A 22,970-nucleotide genomic window follows, 5' to 3' on the forward strand; every position below is an offset into this window, starting at 1 on the left:
CAGTTTGGTCCTCTCTGGCCCAGCTTCCCAGCAGGAGGCGGAGACGGCATTGTCAAAGGCAGACAGGGCCTATTCAGGTGCAAGGTAAATCTCCTCCCACTACTCTAAATACAGACTGAGCCTATTCAGGTGCTATTGACAACTCCTCCCACTGCTCTGAATGTATCCCAGCCCTATTCAGCCCAGCTAGGACTCTTCCAGACTCTCTGGAGCCACTGCACATCCCCAGCCCCTGTCACTCCACAGCCAGACAGTCAATACATATCCTAGCAGAGGCACACTGGATGGCTAAGCAAGAAAATACCTACTTTCTAAAAGTTGTATTTTCAAACACAGATTGTAAAGAACACCCTCACCAAAAGATGCATTTAACATTCTAAGTCCAGGCATACTAAACTTTATTTATCTACCTTGTTCCCGGGGCCAGTTATGTTTATAAGATGTTATAAACAAACTCCCCATTCTGTCCTATGGGAACATATCAATAGTGAAATTGGCAGTAGTTCACTATCAGGACATGCCACACACACAAAGGCATGTCCTACCTTTCACATAGACTACACCCTACCCACGGGGGTACCTTGGGCCTACCTTAGGGGTGACTAATATGTAAGAAAAGAGAAGGGTAGGGCCTGGCAAGTGGGTGCACTTGCCAAGTCGACATGGCAGTTACAAACTGCTCGCAGACTCTGCAGTGGCAGGTCTGACTTACCTTTTCAGGGCTACTCATGTGGGTGCAGGCCCACTAGTGGCATTTGATTTACAGGCCCTGGCGAACTCAGTGCAATTTACTTGGGACTGACAAGTAAATAAAATATGCCAATCATGGCGTGCATTTGCACTTTAGCACTGATCAGCAGTGGTAAAGTGCCAGAAGTCCTAAATCCAACAAAGACAGGTCATGAAAAAATTAGGAGGAAGAAGCAAAAAATGTGGGTATTACCGTGCAAAAAGGACCATTTCCAACACCCATGCAACCCCATTTTTCAAGGGGATGTAAGGAAAGGCCTCTCTCCACCAAAAGTACCCATTTTCCTGGTAGAGAAGATTTAAAAAGGTTAATCATACTAATGCACATTTTTGCCACAGTTACTCGTGCAGATTTCCCGCCCCGTGGGCAATCCCAAGTAGTAAGTGTGCAGCAGCAAGAGTACATTATTCATGTGTCTGGCTCACAAATATTTTGCTGTGAGTTACTGCTGTACTTCCCCTGAATTACAGGAGTAAATCTAGAGCAAGTCTGGATCAAGAGTACTGTAAGAGTAAATCGCTTTTACTCACACATCAATCTTTCTGGTCCTAGGACTTGCATAGATTTTCTTGCCTGTAAATCAACTAAATTAACAAATCCACTGAAAACGTGGGAACAAATCCTACCATGAGCAGTTTCCCGAATATTAAAAAATATTTGTTTAAATCGGTGCCTGTTTCTTTCAGAGTGTAATGACCCGAGTCATTACAGCCCGGAGGGTTGCCCTCTGCAACTTGACACTACCCTGCAGTCGCCACTGAAAGTCTAAGGCTCAGGACCACTGGAGCACACAAGACTAAGGCAAAGAAGTTATATAAACGTGGAAAATAGCAAGGAAAAAAAACAAAGACATTTTTCACAATGGAGAAAAGAACTGTAAGGGTCCACCCACAAGGGCAACAGACCAAAGTGAGATACAAAGTTTAAAAGAAAGCAGACAACATGACTGATGCAGCAGCACAGGCAGCCCCACAACAGCAACAACTACATCCTGGGCTGCAGGCCGGCCACCAGCACATCCAACCTACCACACAGCACACCCAGATTAATGCATTGCCACCATTTAAAGAACTGATACACCCACCCACTGCTTCTCCAAGGTGGAAGGTGTGGATTAGCCGCCTAGATAACTGTTTCACCACAACACAGGGGACGGATGATACTGTTCAAATGTCCCTACTGCTGCATTTTGCGGGAGAGGAGATATACAAATTATTTGCACATCTACCAAACACCAGAGCAGCAAACGATTACAACGCTAACGTCAGGGCCCTCAATGCACACTTCAACCCTCAGCTGAATCCCGATTATGAGAGATTCAAACTGCGCCAAGCACGATAAAGGGAAGAGAATCCATGGACACATTCCATGCGCGCCTAAGGGAGCTAACACAAGGAAATGATGGACAGAGCACAGAAACTTTTCAGACACTCACCCTCATTCACAGATCTGGGTTGAATCCATCATCATTCTTTTTTTCTCACTTCCCCACCCCAGTTCAGACACAGCTATATGCAAATCAGTCTTGACCCTGTGGCTCATGGGAACAGTCCAGCCCGAACTGCCAAGCCATGTCTTCCCTGGACTGGAAACAAACATACTGGGACTGGTTTCGGGGTAACACCCCTCATCAGCCAGGCTAGCTTGAATCCAGTGCCAAAGTGAGCAAGGGACCCACGTCTGGGCATACCCTGCCTTCTTAGGGCGAACAAAGAAAACACAAGGAGATGATGGACGGAGCGCTGAAACTTTTCAGACACTCACCCCCAGTCACAGATCTGGGTTAAATCCATAATGATTCTTTAGCTCACTTCCCCACCACAGTTCAGACACAGCTATATGCAAATCAGTCTTGACCCTGTGCCTCAACGGAACAGTCCAGCCCGAACTGCCAAGACATGTCTTTCCTGGACCGGAAACATGCATACTGGGACCAGTTTCAGAGTAACACCTCTCATCAGCCAGGCTAGCTTGAATCTAGTGGCAAAGTGAGCAAGGGAACCACGTCTGAGCATACCCTACCAACTTAGGGCAAACAAAGCAAACACAAGGAGATGATGGACGGAGCACTGAAACTTTTCAGACACTCAACCCCAGTGACAGATCTGGGTTGAATCCATCATCATTCATTAGCTAACTTCGCCACCCCAGTTCAGACACAGCTATATGCAAATCAGTCTTGACCCTGTGCCTCATGGGAACAGTTCAGCTCGTATTGCCAAGTCATGTCTTCCCTGGACCAGAAACAAGCAGCATACTATGACCAGTTTTGAGGTAACACCCCTCATCTGCAAGGCTTGCTTGAATCCAGTGGCAAAATGAGCAAGGGACCCACGTCTGAGCATACCCTGCCAACTTAGGGTGAACAAAGCAAACACAAGGAGATGATGGACGGAGCGCTGAAACTTTTCCAACACTCGTCCCCAGTCACAGATCTGGGTTGAATCCATCATCAACTTTAGCTCACTTCGGCATCCCAGTTCAGACACAGCTATATGCAAATCAGTCATGACCCTGTGCCTCACGGGAACAGTCCAGCCCGAACTGCAAGCCATGTCTTCCCTGGACCAGAAACAAGCATACTGGGACCGGTTTTGGGGTAACACCACTCATCAGCCAGGCTAGCTTGAATCCAGTGCCAAAGTGAGCACATTCACAGCCAACGATCAGAATAAGGCTCATCTCCGTCAGCCCAGAATCTCTTTAGAGGAAATCCTCATTATGGCAAGAACACATGACTTGTCGGATGCAAAATGGACAGAAATTGATATGGCCATCACCCAACACCAGACAAATCAGCGACCATCAAAACAGAACGTGCCGATGCACTCCGTACTCCGAGTAGGGGAAACCAAGGACGATGGCCAGCATAGAGACGGTCAGGGTCATGGTGCAGATATTGCAGAAGGGAGGAACACCTAAAGGAAGAATGCCCAGCTTAAGGGAAGACATGCTCAATATGTGGCATCCATAGCCATTTTGCCATCGCCTGCAGAGGTGGTCCGAGAAGCAGAAGAGCATGCAGAAGGAGACCGCCCTCGAAGCCAGTAAGACAACTGGCCCTTGAAGTACCCGAAACTGTGAAAACAGTGGGAACCCTGTCACAGCAACGGCATCACCTGGAAGAATCATCAACAGAAGAGGAAGGTGAATGCTACCTCATCTCATTTGCCAGTGACCTAAAACGGAGGCGACGCCCACAAACCACGTGCCTCATAGATTTCACAGGATCCTGAGTCACTGCACTTATCAATACAGGGGCATCCATGAACGTCATGGGGAGTCAACAGTGCAAACAACTCCAGTCAAACCCCTGCTGACCCCATCACATGTCAAGATCCTCTCCTATGGAAGCCAAACGCCCCTGCACATGAAAGGAAAGGTAACCGTACCAGTAAGATCAGATGGCCAAGAAACCACAACAACATTCCACATAGTGGACAGAGAAGCCAACACTGTAGTAGGAAGCCACACAGCAGAAGATCTAGGCCTCTTCACGTTCGACTGGGCTGTCAAAGCTTTGCAAACAGAGGGCATCCTGGAGCTGTTCCCCCAGCTGTTCAGAGGACTAGGAAGCATGAAGTGGCCACCTGTCAAACTACACATAGACAGAGCAGTGAAACCAGTAGCACTGCGTCACAGACGCATACCGTTTTACCTATGGCCACTAGTCGAACAGGAACTCCAAAGTCTGGAATAACAGGGAGTGATTGAAAAAGTCACTGAGGCGACTCCGCGGGTCTCGCCCATATTGATAGCCGAGAAGCCGAAGCAACCCGGGGAGATAAGACTGTGCATTGATATTCATTTGCCCAACCAGGTGATCAAAACAGAAAGGCACATCACACCAACAGTTCACGACATAATAGCCGACCCCAATGGATCCCGATGGTTTTCCAAATTAGACCTCAACGCAGATTATCTCTATTTGAAGCTGACCGAGATGAGCCGGTATATTACAACCTTCTCACTACAAAAGGCAAAATTTTGGGATTTTGTCAGCAGCCAAAATATTCCAAAATGTGGTGCAAGAGATGCTGTCAGGTCTTCAAGGAGTATTAAACGTCAGTGATGACATCTTAATACATTCTGTAACCATGAAAGAACACCACCGCCATCTTCGAGCTACATTGCAGTGACTCTGACTATTTGGTAACTCTCCATAAGGACAAATACTCATTTTTCCAGAACACAATAGACTTATTTGGTTATGTCTTCAGCCGGGACGGTGTCCGAGTTGACAAACCGAAATCTCATGCCATACAGCAAGTACCAGCCCCAACCACAGCATTGGAAGTATGAAGCTTCCTCAGAATGGCCACCTACTATAGGCGGTTCATACCCAACTTCGCCACGATAGCAGAGCCATTGCGAGCCCTCACGAATAAGGATGCTGTGTGGGAGTGGGGCAATGAAGAAGACGTAGCATTTCAGAAGGTAAAAGAAGCAATACTAGGTAAGACCACCATGGCGTATTTCAACGCCACCCAAATGACCAAACTCTTATTGGATGCCAGCCCGATGGACTCGGAGAGCTCCTAACCCAGGGGCGGAAAACCCTGCTGACTTCCTCTCGCGGCATCCACCCAGTTCGAGGCTAGAAGACAGTGATCAAGACATAACAACAGAAGAGTATGTCGACATGATTTCACAATGGGCATGTCACCGCACCCTCACCATTGAAGAGTTCAAAGCAGCCACCAAAGAAGACCCAGTTCTAAACAAAGTGATGGCCTCACTGCAGAAAGGTTCATGGGATGATTTTTTGTATGACACTGGCAAGTGGGATGAGCAGGAGAGAGAACATCTAGGGAAACAATGGCAAGTGTGAGATGAGCTAAGCACCGTGGCAAAAGGCCTGGTGCTGAGAGGATCCCGAATCGTGATTTCGGCAAGCCTCCAAGAGAGAGCGACAGCCCTTGCCCATGAGGGACACCAAGGAACAATGCTCTTGAAGTCGCGCATGTGAGAACAGGTATGGTTCCCTGGACTAGAGGCAGCCATAGACACCCTGGTCAGAAACTGTTGACTCTGCCAGCTTACTAGCAGCCAGGAATCCCAAGCTCCTGTGATAACCAAAACACTGGCCACCACACCCTGACCGCAGGTTAGCCTCGAATTTGGGAGTTTTCCAGATGGATGAGTGACAGCAATGCTCATCAACAGCTATTGTATAGTGGAAGTTATCACGTCCACTGCCTTTGCACATCTACAGCCTGTTTTAGAAAAGACATTTGCACTTTTTTGTCTACCCCAATAACTAAAGACTGACAATGGTCCTCCATTTCAAGGAGGAGAATTCATAGAGTTGCTCACGTTACTGGGAGTGAGCCATCATCGAATCACTCCACAATGGCCGCACGCAGGTGGTGAAGTTGAGCTCTTCATGGGGACATTAAACAAAATCCTACGAATTGCAGTGGCTGAATAAGCCGACCCTGAAACCGCATTGCGAGAATACCGCAGCACCTCAGACTGCACGACTCAGAGGTCATCCTGCTCCCTAACGCTGGCTGGGAACCGGAGAGACACCATCCCTGTGGCCGAGGCCTGGTCCCCAGAGCCGTATGACCATGTGACACCCAAGTTCGTCGGAAGAGGAATAATGACCACGCCAGTCGACCACAGCAGCCAAGACTCGCATCATCATACCAAGTTCAGAACAGCCTATGAACCAGGGCTGTAGACTGTTCTAAAGGCAAACAGAACCACTGTCAACGCCCAAAGGGGTACAGACATAATAACCAGGAATGTCTCCTGGTTCTATAAAGTACACCAGTCTGGTCGAGAAGAATGTGAGCTCAGTTTTATCAGAAGTGAAGGAGAGCCTGTTGGTGAAATGTTATCCCCCTACACAGGTGCTCAAGGTACAGCAAATTTCTCTCAACCATTGGCTGTGACTACTAACCCAAGTACTGACATGGTCACACCATCACCACAAGGTCAGCACATGACCCAGCAGTCCAGCCAGCTCCCAATCGGAAGCTCTGAGACTTTATCTGTTAATTTCATCATTCTGTTTGAACACTAACTTGGGGAGGGGTGTATTCACATGTGTCCCGCGGAGGCGGGACCCGGAACGTGGCCCAGAAGCAGAACCTGCACAATGATTTACTATGGCCAGGCGTGGCCAGAGGGCTTAAATAAACGGGCCGGGCTCGCTCGTGTCCTTCCGGCTCACACTGTGATAGTGATTGGTGTGAGTTATTTGGCGCAGCTAAGCAGAGGCCTACTAGTTGCACACACAGGCCACCACCACACAGAGCATTCTTTTAAAAAGATGTTATGCCCTCCCTGGGTTTCACGTTTAGAAACACCCCTAAACATGTTCAGTTCAGACCAGCCCTGAAGTTCTTCCTCGTGTGAGCTCATTGGATTGACGAGGGCCCTGTGGCCTTATAGAAAGCCAAAAAGTTGCCTCCCTGCCCCCTTTGGGTAGTATAGGACAGCGATAAGTCGGGTTTAGTGGGCTCCTCCCACCCGTCTGCTCTGCTGCAACTGCAGCCCCTGCAGTACACCCATGTGGTAGGTATCTCAGTAGTGTGATCAATGTTTTTCTATCTGTAATTCAATAAGAACCATACGATTGGTGATATCTCTTTAGCAATCTGTCAAAAAAACATCGGGCCTTATTTTCAAGCCCCTTCCCCAGCTGGTGCGTCACTTTTAATAAAGGGAAAAATGACGTACCGGTGGCGCAAAGGGCTTGTAAATATTCTGCGATATCGTTCACCGCTTTTCCTGATTTTTTTGTCAAAGCTAACTGTTGAAAGAGCTGGAACATCACCAAAAAGAACCACATAGGGCTAGAATCAACAAAGAGTCCCCAGAGGCCTAACTCTCATTTATATATATTGATTACGTTCTTCCAGTGAATAGGCTATTACAAGCCTTCCTGCGCTATTCATTACCATGCTCAAATGAAATGAAATTTTTCTGTGAAGTGTGTTGCATGAAAATCCCTTGTAAGTGAATTATAAATTAACTCACTTCCGTACTGTTTTCTTCATTTTATTGTCTGCATATCGAGTGAAGGAAATTGCAAGTTATTATGGAATATGGAAGTAGAAAGAAGCAAGCACAAATACAAATCAGTTTTGTTTAATGTCCATTGTGTGTTATATTTCAGTAGCCTGAGGAGTACACTGGTACAGAGCACAGTCTGAAAGGCTCAGGTTGATGAATTTTCTCGTGTAATGTGGAAATCAGTTTATTTTAGTTATACTCCTCTCATCATGTCTGCAAATCTCATACTAAATTACAAATTCTACAAAGGTAGAAAAAGCATATTTTACATCCATGCCATTTTTAACCTTTAACCTTTAAGTATGAATTTTATATTTGGTTGGAAAACGACCCACAAAAACAGCCTTGTACTATATTAAAAACATATAAGTGTGATGTTATGTAAATTGAACGTAGCTCCCACTATAGATAGGGATTTATGACTTCACGGGAACGAGAGCTTATTCTGAGATATCCTTTTTTTTACACCGAGCTTCGCTCCAAACACCCCCTATATCTGTCAAAACATGGATGCTTTTCGCTGTAAAAAGAAACTTCAATCACACATCTTGTGTTTCTTGATTGACTGACTCTAAAATGTCCAAACCTCTTTATCCTCACCCCTATTGACTGACCAGCATCAAAGACGTAATCAAGTGATAAGGGGTCAGACTGTAAACTATGGGGCAGATTTATGTTTCCTGGCGCATCCCTGCAAATCAGCAAGGATGCGCCAGGAATGATGCGTCACGCAAGTTTACCCTTGCGCCACACATGATGCACGCAGGAATAAACAGATGCGTAACGCATCCGATGGCGTAAGGTTGGCGCATTGCTTCAGTTGCGTCGCAAGCGCGACGCAACTCCAGCACTGTTCCAACCTACCCTATCCCTAACATGGAACGTCAAGCCTTACGCCTGCTTCAAGCAGGCGCAGGGTTTTGGCGCATCAGCGTTGGGAAAGTGACTCAGTCAAATCTTATAGATTTGACTGAGTCACTTTTCAGGGGCGTTCCTGCGACGGAACGCCCGCCCCTCTGTCGACACTCCCACGTGAAACCTGACGCAGGTTTTACGTGGCGCAGGGCTTTACATCGTGACGCATCTCCATAGATGCGTCACGATGTAAATATGGCGCAACGTGGCGCAGGGTTTACACCGCCGCTGCGTCACAAAAGTGACGCAACGGCGGCGTAAAAGTGGCGCATCTCCAATATAGATCTGCCCCTATGTGTCCCAGGGTGTCCAGTGTAGATGTACTCTGCAAAGGGTGGGTGATGTAAATAATGACACCTAGTTAGAAACTTGATTGGCCCTGTTTGACCCTGTTTAGTCAGTGGACAGAACCCCTCTTCTACCACACATGAAAAGGCATGTCTCCACCCTCAACAGCGCACTCAAGCATTTTCCTCGCACTTCCATACACACAACGCACATACATATATACTGTACCCACAAACAGTGGGAAGCTCCTATCCATATAGTAAGATGATTGCCAGCATGATGAGCGGTATGGCCCCCCTTACACTTTAAAGCCTTCCCCACTATCCCCATTTCACTCATGCTTGTCAACGCATTCACAAGGAGCTGCACCTGACATTGCAATCCTCACCGCCCAAAAAGATCTCGATAATGTCCTCAGCACAGCTACTGAAGTACTGGGTAATTTAGACCCAGCGGTGCAGGGGCACACACCCTATGACTTCTGGGTTCACCCTGTTCCGGACCTACAGAAACACAGAGTCTTCTGGGTGAAGTCAAAGATTCGTTTATTGGCTGCAGACCAATGACAGGTATCCTAGAAGTACAACAGCGTGTATGTTCTCAGGAGACTGCTGAAAATCATAGGAACGGACTTCATCTTAAATACAAAATATCATGCTCCAGGCACACATTCCTTGGTTTACGATATGGCCATATAAAGGTATACATTACAAACGAAAAAGCAGAGTCATGATGACCATCCCACATTCCAGTTCGGCCAGCCCACAATGATTTACACAGTAAGATTCAGATCCCACGTTTGATGTAAAGAGACCCCCCAATAAACATGAGCATCTCCTGTTTTGGGAAACAAGTCATAAAGCAGGAACAAGCAGGTGTGGAAGAGATTAGCCGGGGGACTGTGTAGAATGAAAGGGTTTTATGACGGGTCAAGCCCTGATGCTAATCACAGGTGGACGGAGGAAGGGGAGCTCGTGAGACCGGTTTGACCCGGGGGCAGCAGAGCCAGCTGCCCAGGTCACAGAGAAGTCAGAGGGAAAGCCCATGTACTGTGAGGCCCGTATTTACTCCATTATAGCCTATGTGAGGGCAATGACAAGATGGCCACTGCTTCCAAAATGGAACCCGCGTAGTGGAGCAGAATAACGTGTACACAGTGCATTCATAGCTAGAACGATATATAAAGCACTCGTACATGCCGCATTTACCATTTGCGGTTCGCTAATACCAAGATAGACAGGCGTAGGGCCCTGTCCCCTACGCGGTCCCGAATATTAAAGTACGACAGACCCTCCTTTTGCCCTTACATAGGCAATCACTATACTCATCTTAATCCGAGTCTAGGTCAATGTCCGCAAAGTCATGGAGATGTTGCTGTAGCATCATCCTGTTACTTAGCTCGTCCCTCGATACAGGTTTCCTTACACATAAGGTAGTACAGAGACCACATATCGCAGGAGCACACTGTATACACAGGCAGAACAGGAAAAGAATGGCTAAGATCATTCCAATGACCATCAGAACTTTCCAACCCCAGGCAGATATCAATTCCCAGAACCACCCCACCAGTGACCAATCTCCCTTATCCACGTGTATGGCTTCAGATATTTTATGGAGTTTGGAGATGGCTTGATACACTGTTGGAGCATTATCTGGTAAGAAAATGCAGCAACTGGATTGGATGACCTTGCATACCCCACCGCGGTCTGCAAGAATAACGTCTAGAACCATGCGGTTCTGCAGAGTCATAAGGCGATCCGCTTGGAGCTCAGCTGTCAGATTACTAAGGGCACCAGCCGTTACATTGACAGTGGATTCAACCACACGTGTCAGCTGTCTCAGGTTCCTACTATTGACCATAGGTCCCCAAAACGGCAGGAAACCCAGGAAGAAGTCTCCTGCTTCCTGACCGGCAGTATCCTCCTTACTAATCACACCTCTCACAACTCTGGTCTTGTGATAGTCAGAGGCAGCAGTAAATGTCGGCGGTAGCAAGTTCGCAATATAACATGTGCCCGAGAAATCAGGGGGCAGCCATGTATATGCTCGGTCATGACAGATGAAATATGTGCCCTTAGCAGCCAAAAACGCAGGGGAAAACTGTGACGGGAAAGTGTACGTTTCAGTACAGTCACTTCTTCCCAGTTGAGCTCTAGGATTCTGACCATTACCCTGTAAGCAGAACCGACCCATGTGGGGTACGACCCAGATTGGAGATGAGATTTTTCGCTGTCTTTCACCCAGACTAATACTATACCCCGTCGCGTTCCATCCTACATAAGGTCTCAACTCTTCTTTGGGAATAGATGAGTAGGCATCGATATCCCTACTCATATCGGCAACTCCTTTCATCAAAGCCTTATTATTGGTGATAGGTCTGATGGAACGCGGTTGGCGAGGGGAGTATGTATCTAGAGCATAGAGAAACATGGTTTGGAATGCCCATGACGATCCATTGTAACTGTATGGCAGCACCAGGTAGGGAATACCCTTGTTAATGGTATGTGGCATTAACCCACACACCCAGCAATTGGTCGTATTCATTACCAGTTGGTGCTGGTGCAAGAGTTGGATAAACGAGTTATTTACAAACTCTGATCGTCTGGTCTGTTCGTGCTCAGGCAAAGGGTGAAAAGAGTGAGAGGAGGCAGTAGAAGGAGATATAGGCTGTTCAGTGGGTGCAATGGGCTTTTGAGCGGAGAAAAACACAAATCCTACAATAAACAGTATGATACTACACAGTGTAAAAAGGCACAAAAAGACAAAACATTTACTTTTCATAATTTTACACATCCTTGCGTTAAAGTTCATTTCCTCAATCGGTCTCTCCATCTTAAAAAACTCCATCCTCTACTCGGGCCGCTCGCGGTGGATGAGTTTCTTCTGCTAAGGAGTACGCCTGTCAGTCCAGGGAAACGCCCTAGACCAACCAGAACCGTCGACCTAGCGTCTTCGGCCTGTACCCCAAAGTCTTGGCACCGCGACCCTGCGGCAGAACCAGGATGGTGGTTCGAAAAACAAAAATCAAGAAAGTCCTTCAGATGGGAGAGCAAAAATGTCAAAAGGGAAATAATGAGGAAATCTTTATTTGTCCATGGGCCTAGGTCTCAAATTATAGCGGAGACGGCCAGGTGCTGTTTGGTCTTGAAACAAAAGTTCAGGCTCAGTGGTGTCCAATCGACTTGATGGTGGCACAGCTTCCTGCAGAATATTGTCACTCTCTTGGTCTGAAACTGTGCCTCTTATGCGTGCGTCACTGAATGGTACAAAGCGAGGTACAATGTCTGTCTCTGAGTCGGCGATACCCTCCTTGACCCACTGGTCATATGGCAGAGGCAAGGGGACTACCTTGCAGTGGGTACCATGAATCCAGTGCTTCTTCCCTTTCACTCGCACTGCTGATCTTGTCGAAAGAAGAACAAGATGAGGGCCGATCCAGCGAGGCTCGTCGTTGCTCTTGCGCTGAAAATTTCGGACTAGCACCCACGTACCAGGGTTGATAGGGTGTCCAGGAGGTTCAGAGGCTTGGGGAAGAGTATCATGTACCTGTTGGTGCAAAACACGCAGTTTAACAGTCAAATCATACAGGTAATCGAGCAGTACTGGATGTTCTATTTCGCTAAATTTCGCCGGTCTTGGCACGCCCCATACATTAGCCGGGCGGCCAAAGACGACCTCATAAGGGCTAAGTCCCACTCGTGAGTGTATGGTCATTCTGGTGGACAGGAGTGCTAAAGGCAGAGCGTCAGGCCATTTAAGACCGGTGCTCGCCTGGATTTTAGCCAGCTTGAGCTTTAAGGCTCCATTGTAGCGTTCTACTAATCCAGCTGATTGGGGGTGATTTGTAGCATGGAACTTCTGCTTTATCCCTAGCCCTTCACATACATTCTTCATCACTTTACCCACAAACTCACTTCCGTTATCACACCACACCATTCTTTGCATCCCAAACCTAGGGAAAAACTCCTTCACAAGGGCTTTGGCTGTGGATAGGTCAGTGTTATCTTTCAGAGGATAAGCCTCAATCCATTTTGAGAAAGCACAAACAACCACCAATACATATTTCAGGTTGTTGCATCTTTCCATGTGAATAAAGTCCAGCAGCAAAACTTCAAATGGACATGATGGGGGTGCAAAGTGACCAGCTGGAGTTGGGGTTCCCCTACCAGGGTTGTACTTCAAGCATACTATGCAATTCTTGACCACATTCTCTGCACACTTGGAAATCCCAGCATTCTGCCATACTGGAGCCAACAACTTGCATATACCTTTCGTACTGATATGTGCCATTCCATGTGCCGCTCGCGGTGGATGAGTTTCTTCTGCTAAGGAGTACGCCTGTCAGTCCAGGGAAACGCCCTAGACCAACCAGAACCGTCGACCTAGCGTCTTCGGCCTGTACCCCAAAGTCTTGGCACCGCGACCCTGCGGCAGAACCCGGATGGTGGTTCGAAAAACAAAAATCAAGAAAGTCCTTCAGATGGGAGAGCAAAAATGTCAAAAGGGAAATAATGAGGAAATCTTTATTTGTCCATGGGCCTAGGTCTCAAATTATAGCGGAGACGGCCAGGTGCTGTTTGGTCTTGAAACAAAAGTTCAGGCTCAGTGGTGTCCAATCGACTTGATGGTGGCACAGCTTCCTGCAGAATATTGTCACTCTCTTGGTCTGAAACTGTGCCTCTTATGCGTGCGTCACTGAATGGTACAAAGCGAGGTACAATGTCTGTCTCTGAGTCGGCGATACCCTCCTTGACCCACTGGTCATATGGCAGAGGCAAGGGGACTACCTTGCAGTGGGTACCATGAATCCAGTGCTTCTTCCCTTTCACTCGCACTGCTGATCTTGTCGAAAGAAGAACAAGATGAGGGCCGATCCAGCGAGGCTCGTCGTTGCTCTTGCGCTGAAAATTTCGGACTAGCACCCACATACCAGGGTTGATAGGGTGTCCAGGAGGTTCAGAGGCTTGGGGAAGAGTATCATGTACCTGTTGGTGCAAAACACGCAGTTTAACAGTCAAATCATACAGGTAATCGAGCAGTACTGGATGTTCTATTTCGCTAAATTTCGCCGGTCTTGGCACGCCCCATACATTAGCCGGGCGGCCAAAGACGACCTCATAAGGGCTAAGTCCCACTCGTGAGTGTATGGTCATTCTGGTGGACAGGAGTGCTAAAGGCAGAGCGTCAGGCCATTTAAGACCGGTGCTCGCCTGGATTTTAGCCAGCTTGAGCTTTAAGGCTCCATTGTAGCGTTCTACTAATCCAGCTGATTGGGGGTGATTTGTAGCATGGAACTTCTGCTTTATCCCTAGCCCTTCACATACATTCTTCATCACTTTACCCACAAACTCACTTCCATTATCACACCACACCATTCTTTGCATCCCAAACCTAGGGAAAAACTCCTTCACAAGGGCTTTGGCTGTGGATAGGGCAGTGTTATCTTTCAGAGGATAAGCCTCAATCCATTTTGAGAAAGCACAAACAACCACCAATACATATTTCAGGTTGTTGCATCTTTCCATGTGAATAAAGTCCAGCTGCAAAACTTCAAATGGACATGATGGGGGTGCAAAGTGACCAGCTGGAGTTGGGGTTCCCATACCAGGGTTGTACTTCAAGCATACTATGCAATTCTTGACCACATTCTCTGCACACTTGGGAATCCCAGCATTCTGCCATACTGGAGCCAACAACTTGCATATACCTTTCGTACTGATATGTGCCATTCCATGTGCCATAGTAACCACTGGAAGCACATATGCATCAGGCAACAACCATTGCCTATGTTCTGTCAGATCAATCCAACAACCATTCTCATCCAACTTACCCATACTTTCTCTCCACTTGCTTAACTCTTCCTCTGTGGCTTCAGCTTGAAGCAACTTCACACTCTCTATTGTGTTCTCACACATCCCAACATCATTAACCCATCTTGCGGGACCTGCAACATACATTCTAGTCTTCACATTCTGTGCTGTTTCTTTCGCGGTCTCATCAGCAAACGCATTCCCACGTCCAACATCATCTGTGACTTTCCTGTGCGCACTGCATTTCATGATCGCAACTTGCAACGGTAGGGTCAGTGACTCAAGGAGATCATTCACCAACTTGCCATTCTGAATTTTAGCTCCATGTGACGTCAGGAACCCACGCTCTTTCCACAGTCGCCCAAAATTATGAGCCACGCCAAAGGCGTACTGGCTATCTGTGTATATATTCACTCTCATTCCTTCAGACAACACACATGCTCTCGTGAGGGCGATTAATTCTGCTGCTTGGGCCGAATTATGTGGCACTCGTGCAGTTTCCACGACCGTGTGCAAAGTCGTGATAGCATAGGCAGCAGTCGTGTCACCATTAGGGAGCTTAAAACATGACCCATCTACCCATAAAGTGCCATCACACTCAGTCAGGGGAGTATCTTTTAGATCTACTCTCCCTTTCGTCTCTTCTTCTGTCCTGAACAGACAGTCATGTTGCTCAATCTCATCTGAGTCTGCTGGAATTGGCAACAATGTAGCTGGATTCAGCGTATTGCATCTTTTTATGTGTATGTGATTAGCTAACAGTGTAAGTTCATAACCTGATAGTCGTGCACTAGTCAAGTGTTGTGTCTTAGTTCTATTTAATAATGTGTCTACAGCATGTGGAACCATAACGATCAATGTATTGTCCATTACCAAACCAGCAGATTGTCGGATAGACATCGCTGCAGCAGCTGTCGCTCTCAGACAGCTTGGCAATGCCCTCACTACAGGGTCCAAGGTAGATGAAAAATATGCGCATGGGCGCGGTCTGTCGCCAAAAGGCTGTGTTAACACTGACAACGCACATCCATCTTTCTCGTGAACATACAATGTAAAAGGTTTGCTGTAGTCAGGAGTACCCAACACAGGTGCTGAACATAATGCATTACGCAATTCCACAAAACTTTTCTGGCACTCTTCAGACCATGGGAGAGGATTCGGTGTGTCTTTGCATGTTAAGGCTAACAAAGGTTTTGCCAGCAAGGAAAAACTAGGGATCCAATGCCTACAGTATGAGGTAATGCCCAAGAAAGCACGTACTTCTCTCTGTGTTTTCGGCACACTCAACTGTGCAATGGCTTGAATTCTTTCTGGGGTCAGTTTCCTTCCCTCCTTCGATAAGAGATGACCTAAGTAGGTCACTTCTTGTCGACAATATTGCAGCTTAGAGAGAGACACTTTGTGATGGAAAGCGGATAAATGGCGCAACAGTGACAATGTGGCTTCTTTACAAATCTTCTCAGTATCCGCAGCGATCAGTAAATCGTCCACGTACTGAATCAGGATAGCGCCACTAGGTAAAACAATTGCATCAAGCTGCGCTTTCAAAGCCTGACTATATATGGATGGACTCTCACAGTAGCCCTGGGGAGCGCGTTTGAAGCGAAAGCTTCGGCCTCCCAGACTAAAACCAAAAATATCTCTGCTCTCTTCTGCAATTGGGATACTAAAGAAAGCATTCTTTAAATCGATCACCGAAAACCATGCAGCAGAGGCTGGAATCATCGTTAACAAGGCAGTTATATCGGGGACAACCGGAAACTGTGGCACAACAATCTTATTAACCTCTCTGAGATCAATCACAAATCTGTAAACAGGTGGCTGTGAAGGGTCCGTTCGTTTTAAGACAGGTAAAATCGGACTATTGCAAACGTTGCCTCTTGTCTCTTCAATCACACCCTTATGAATCAAGTCGCTGACAATGTCTAACAATGCTTTCTGCCCTTCATTAGAGATCTTGTACTGGGGAATACGTGGTAATCTGACATTAGCCTTTAAAGTCACCACATATGGCGGTATCTCCAAGAGGCCCACATCATTGGGACCAGTAGCCCAAAGGGCATCCGGAAGGGATGACAATTCAGGTGGCATCGTGTTTTTAGACAAATACATTGGGGAAATCACTTTCTTGCCTAATGTAAGTTGTACTCCTGAAGGAGAACAATACAGTGTAGCGTGCAATCTTTTCAACAAATCTAATCCCAGCAAATTCTCACCACAACCTGTTGTCAGAATCAGGGGTGCTTTCAGCTCGCAAGGTCCAACAGAAAGTGACATGGGACTAGAAATCGGGTTCCTAACCGGGGCGCCAGAAAAACCTACTGAAACATTTATATCGCCAGACAAAGGTGCGCCAGGGAGTTTTGAATGCATGATTGAACTCTTTGCAGCACCAGTGTCTAGCAGAAAAGGCTCCGTTACATTTGCTGTAGTCACCTCAACATACGGTCCACTCTGATCCACTGGCACTGAAACAACTCCCTCTCTTTGTCTATGGCTGTCCTAGTAATCAATATTCTCTGCATCACCGTCCTCTGCATAATAATCATTATTATAATACTGTGCCGTATTACTAGTCGCGTTAGCTTGCTGATCAAAGCTATTAATGGTACTTTGAGGCGGCAGAGGACGCGCGTTCTGGGAAACACTTCCACGCCCTCGGCCTCTAGGAGCTTGCTGACCACCCCTACCTCTTGTGCCATACGCATTACCGTTCCGCTGCATTAATTTAGGGCAACTGTATTTAAAATGACCTTCCTCTTTACAGTATGAACATTGGTTGGGACCTACAGGGACACGTGGTTGATAATACCCACTCATTTGCTGATTGTTCTGAAACTGTTGGGGTTGGTGATAGACACCTTGGGGTTGTCTATAATTATTCTGACCTCCACGTGGCGGATAGGCCTGCTGTAAAAGGACCTTTGTCTTTAGTTCCTTCGTTTTCTTCTCTGTTCTATCTTTCTCGTCTTTATCTCTGTTTTCATAATACTGTGCAGTAGCCAGTATTTGCGCTGAAGAAGAAACAGCCCAAGAACTTTCTGAATCTTTTAACTTTTTACACAGGTCAGGAAGTAAATTCTGCACAAACTTATCCACAAACAGCCGTTGGCCACCCTCAGTACTCATATCTTGCCCACTGTGATCAATAAATGTTTCTTCAAACCTAGTAAAGAAGTCTGACACTGTCTCATCTTTCTTCTGCTTGCATGCGGATAACTTGTCCCAATTTACGCGCATCGCAGGCATTATTGTCTTCATATACGTGATGATTCTACCAGGCAATTCAGCTACTAAAGGTTCAGGTTTCGCACCACCAGTTTGTCTAGCATCAGCAGCAACAATGTTAGCCCATGTATCCCCTAGTTCTGCATTGTGATCTACATTACTAATTGATCCCCATAGAGGCTGTGGAACAACATTACCGAACAACATGTCTATGTCGGCCAGATTCATAATGCATGACCCTGCCGTCTGTGACAACTCTTTATAATAACCTGCTGGGTTTTTACGGGGATCAGGCAAGGACTGCTTAAGCGCTAACACCTCAGAGCGCTTCCATGGAACATGCACCCAAACACGCTGGAAATGCGCTGCCACAGCGGGGTTACCACCGGCAGCTGCAACCGCTTCCTTCCATACCGGGGGAACTTCTCTCATAGGGTATTGTCGCGCTTTTGCCTTTTTTCCCACAAGGACCTCTTGTTCAAACAATGACTGTTGGCAATCGTCATTCCTTAAGGACAATACAACCGCAACTGCTTTATCTACTTCGCGGTCCACAATTATACCAGTTCCAAAATCGAACCTCACTCTACACAACTCCTGCGGGTTTGAATTTCTACCACTATCCTCCAATTCTTCACAGAGAATTTCGCACATTTTCTCAAACACATATCTCTGTTTCGGGGCATCCCATTGATGGAAAGTGTTGACAACTGATTCCACATCATACAGTGAAGGGAAAACGATCCATCTACGCGCCATGTGATCTATTACCTTTTTCTCATCGGGGTTAGGCAATTGGCTGCGCAACTGCTTACGCTGTAAACCAGGAGTCGCACCAGATGACCCAAAGAGAGGAGACATTAATGTAGTAACCACATTAGCTAAGCGCTGTCGCGCTGAAGGAGAAGCTGAGGCGAGAACAGGGGGAAAAACAGAGGGAAGAAAAGAGGATGTAGAGACAGGTACTGGAGTGGTGGAAGGAAGAGTGTTAGGGGAGGCAGTTACTGGATTAGGCAAAGTCGCAGGAAGTGCGGGGGCAGTTGGAAGCACAACTGGAGGCGCTTGAGAGGGCTGCGCTACAGGGATAAGAACTGGCTGCAAAGCAACTGGCGGTTGCGGCAAGGCTTGCAGTACATGCACTGGAGGCGGCATATTTACAAGCTGGGGAGGCGCCGTGGCAGTTTGAGCATACGGGGGTGGCGAACTCAACAAATGTGACATCAGGGGATCTTTCTCCTTTTCTTCGGACTCATTCTGCTTAGAATGTGGCAAAGCTGGGTAACATTTGTCAATCCCTAACTTACGCTGCCTGTGCAATTGCTCACTCATCTGCTCCTCTTCATTGTCTTTAAATTGTACAGCTGCTTGCATTACTGACATACCTCTCTCTCTCTTATTCTTTTTCGCTAACTTAATTTCCTTCTGTTTGGCTTCCTTTCGCCATAAGCGGAAAGAGTCAAACATCGCCGGCCGGGCTTTCTTCTTAAACAATTTAATTTCTAAATTATCTAAAATATCGGTATCAAAACTACCATTTTGGGGCCATTTTAAAACACCATCTTTCCTGGTGTAGTGGATCCACACTTCGTTATATGCAATGGGGCCTACGCCATGTTTTACATAGAGCTCATAAGTTGGAGTTCCAACCGGAGGAACCGGACATGATTCCTCTAGCTGGAAATCTTTTCCACAACCCAAACAGAATATTCTACCAAATAGTCCAGAACCAGGCATCTCTGCTCACTAGTCTAGATCCAAACGTCAAAGGATTATCGATTACGATAGCCTCGTGAATACACGAGTCCTCTGGTTTTGGCGTTTGCAAACTCCAAAGTATCAAATTACCAAATCAAACGATCCCGAAGGATACCAAAAACAAATAGGAGACGCTCCACTTATACTTAACTGAATATTGCTGATCGATGGCGTCACCAGAAGACTCTCTCGATTGTTTCGCTCTCTCAAAACTCGTCAAGGGTCCAAAACAGGTCGATTAATCAGGGCAGCAGTCCTTCGTAGCCGTCGGGACGCGGAGAACCTCGCAGAAAATACTTTCGGACCACGTCGATATGCAGGGGTCGATGAAGTGGCGGCCTTCCTCCGGAATTTCCACACGAAGCTCCTCACGAACCTCTGGCTTGGACTGGTACCGCTGAAATCGTCCCGAGTTGGGCACCAAACTGAAGTACTGGGTAATTTAGACCCAGCGGTGCAGGGGCACACACCCTATGACTTCTGGGTTCACCCTGTTCCGGACCTACAGAAACACAGAGTCTTCTGGGTGAAGTCAAAGATTCGTTTATTGGCTGCAGACCAATGACAGGTATCCTAGAAGTACAACAGCGTGTATGTTCTCAGGAGACTGCTGAAAATCATAGGAACGGACTTCATCTTAAATACAAAATATCATGCTCCAGGCACACATTCCTTGGTTTACGATATGGCCATATAAAGGTATACATTACAAACGAAAAAGCAGAGTCATGATGACCATCCCACATTCCAGTTCGGCCAGCCCACAATGATTTACACAGTAAGATTCAGATCCCACGTTTGATGTAAAGAGACCCCCCAATAAACATGAGAATCTCCTGTTTTGGGAAACAAGTCATAAAGCAGGAACAAGCAGGTGTGGAAGAGATTAGCCGGGGGACTGTGTAGAATGAAAGGGTTTTATGATGGGTCAAGCCCTGATGCTAATCACAGGTGGACGGAGGAAGGGGAGCTCGTGAGACCGGTTTGACCCGGGGGCAGCAGAGCCAGCTGCCCAGGTCACAGAGAAGTCAGAGGGAAAGCCCATGTACTGTGAGGCCCGTATTTACTCCATTATAGCCTATGTGAGGGCAATGACAAGATGGCCACTGCTTCCAAAATGGAACCCGCGTAGTGGAGCAGAATAACGTGTACACAGTGCATTCATAGCTAGAACGATATATAAAGCACTCGTACATGCCGCATTTACCATTTGCGGTTCGCTAATACCAAGATAGACAGGCGTAGGGCCCTGTCCCCTACGCGGTCCCGAATATTAAAGTACGACACTACCTCGGTGAGCCCAATATCCTACCCAGGTTTTGATGAAATCCTTCATTATGGCAGCACAATTACCCCTCAATCACTCTTATAAAATAGGTGGCGATCATTATGCCCTACCTCAATAATCAAAACTCTACAATTCAACAAATTTATACCCAAACTGCACATTATCATCAGATCCCTCCTGATAGGTATCTTCCATACTCCAGAAAAACAGGAAAGATCCAAACCCTGCTCTAGAAATTGAATCTCAACCCTAATGAGCTTTTAATCTACTGTTCCAATTATTCAGCCTCATTCCTAATGGCTGTCGATACAAAACGTAAAAGGCAGCCGTGTAGTTTTCAGCACACTTTGGCTGCATTCAGGGTTAGGGCCTTACATTTAGGTAAGCATTAGGTTTTATATTTGTTCCCTACCTACTACCATTTTATTAAAGTAGTAATTGGTAGAGAACTGTATTTATATTTTTCTATATATTTTTAAACCACTTTTCGGAAAACCGCACCTTAAACAAAAAGTTGTGCTGTAATTTGTGGGTATTACCATAGTACTCCATAGGCTGTTTTGTAAAGAAGTAAATATGTCAAAAAATCAAATACACTGTGATACGATACACTACAGCGGTCAAATATAGTGTATTACAGTGTATTTTTTATTTTTTTGACATATTTGTTTTTAAGTACTGCAGTACTTCCAAGGTAGTACTGTGGTACTCTGTACATTTTCTTATAATATATAGAAATGTATAAAGAACTCATAATTATTATGAAAGTGGTAATAGGTAGGGGAAATATGAAGCCTAATACCCATATCTAAGACCCTCAATGAGATCACAGCCAAAATAGACCTAAAACAACATGGCTGCCTTGATCAAGTGGTTGCAAAGATATTCATGGTTAAAAATCGGAGGCATTCCTATCTCTTGGAAATTAGCTTTATTTCGACAATAGTGTCATAAAAGCTATAAAAAAACATTTTTAAAAGGAACTACAAGATAAGCATATAGTACAGCAGCATGGTAAGAAGTGATATACACAAGCAGTTCATAGAGATACACTGGTGCACCCTCTATGAGAGGAGCATTTGCCGAAGTCTACTAGTTAAAAGTTAAGATACAATTCATCAATAAAAACATGCATAAAATACAGTTAAAAAAATGGGAAGGGAGCAGCATGACAGTCCTTCATAATAGACGCCTTGTTATTGTCTCGCTTTGCGAACCCCAACCAGGCCTGACTAGAGTGTTTTAAGCCATCCTTAGGATGACAACGGGGAGAATCAAGATGTAAAGTGCACGTGCATAAGATGTAGTTCTGATGTATAGCTAAGTGGCCTTAGAACCCTACGGCAATCTCATCTCAGCTTCATTCAGTAGGGTGCTGAGCCACTCCTGGCAGGGCTTTTCGTCTAATTAGCCAAGCATGGCTAAGAAACTTAGCCACGCAGCATGCAAAAAGGGGTCTGGGATCAGACCTGAGAATGCGCATGGCAGCCCGATGATCCCATGTGCCCAGGTGTCGGCAGATTGGTTTTAGCCACTTGGACCTCGGGACACTATATGCCAGGCAAACAAACATAACTTGTGCAATGGTTTCCATCGAGGCCCTACAAAATGGGCAATCCTTTGGTGTCTGTTTGGGGGGCGGGGCATTTTGCAGTTATTGCTCAGACAGGGAGTGTGCTGAACCTAAAGTGGATATAGAGCGTTCTGTCCCTCAGGACCTGAATCTTGTCTAAAAAAGGCTCTTGGCACCTAGTTTGCTTATATAGATAAAATCCTGCTGTCAGTCTACCAACGTAGGGTTTGCAGGTTTCCTGGCAGTCCAGGCATTCCCAGTACAAATGTTTAAGCTCATCTTTGCTTGGTGGTTCCTGTCTATCCCAATGTGCTTGGAGCCCCAGCCCTAACATAA

Source organism: Triturus cristatus, chromosome 5_2 (assembly GCF_964204655.1).
Source record: "Triturus cristatus chromosome 5_2, aTriCri1.1, whole genome shotgun sequence".
Classification (NCBI taxonomy): domain Eukaryota; kingdom Metazoa; phylum Chordata; class Amphibia; order Caudata; family Salamandridae; genus Triturus; species Triturus cristatus.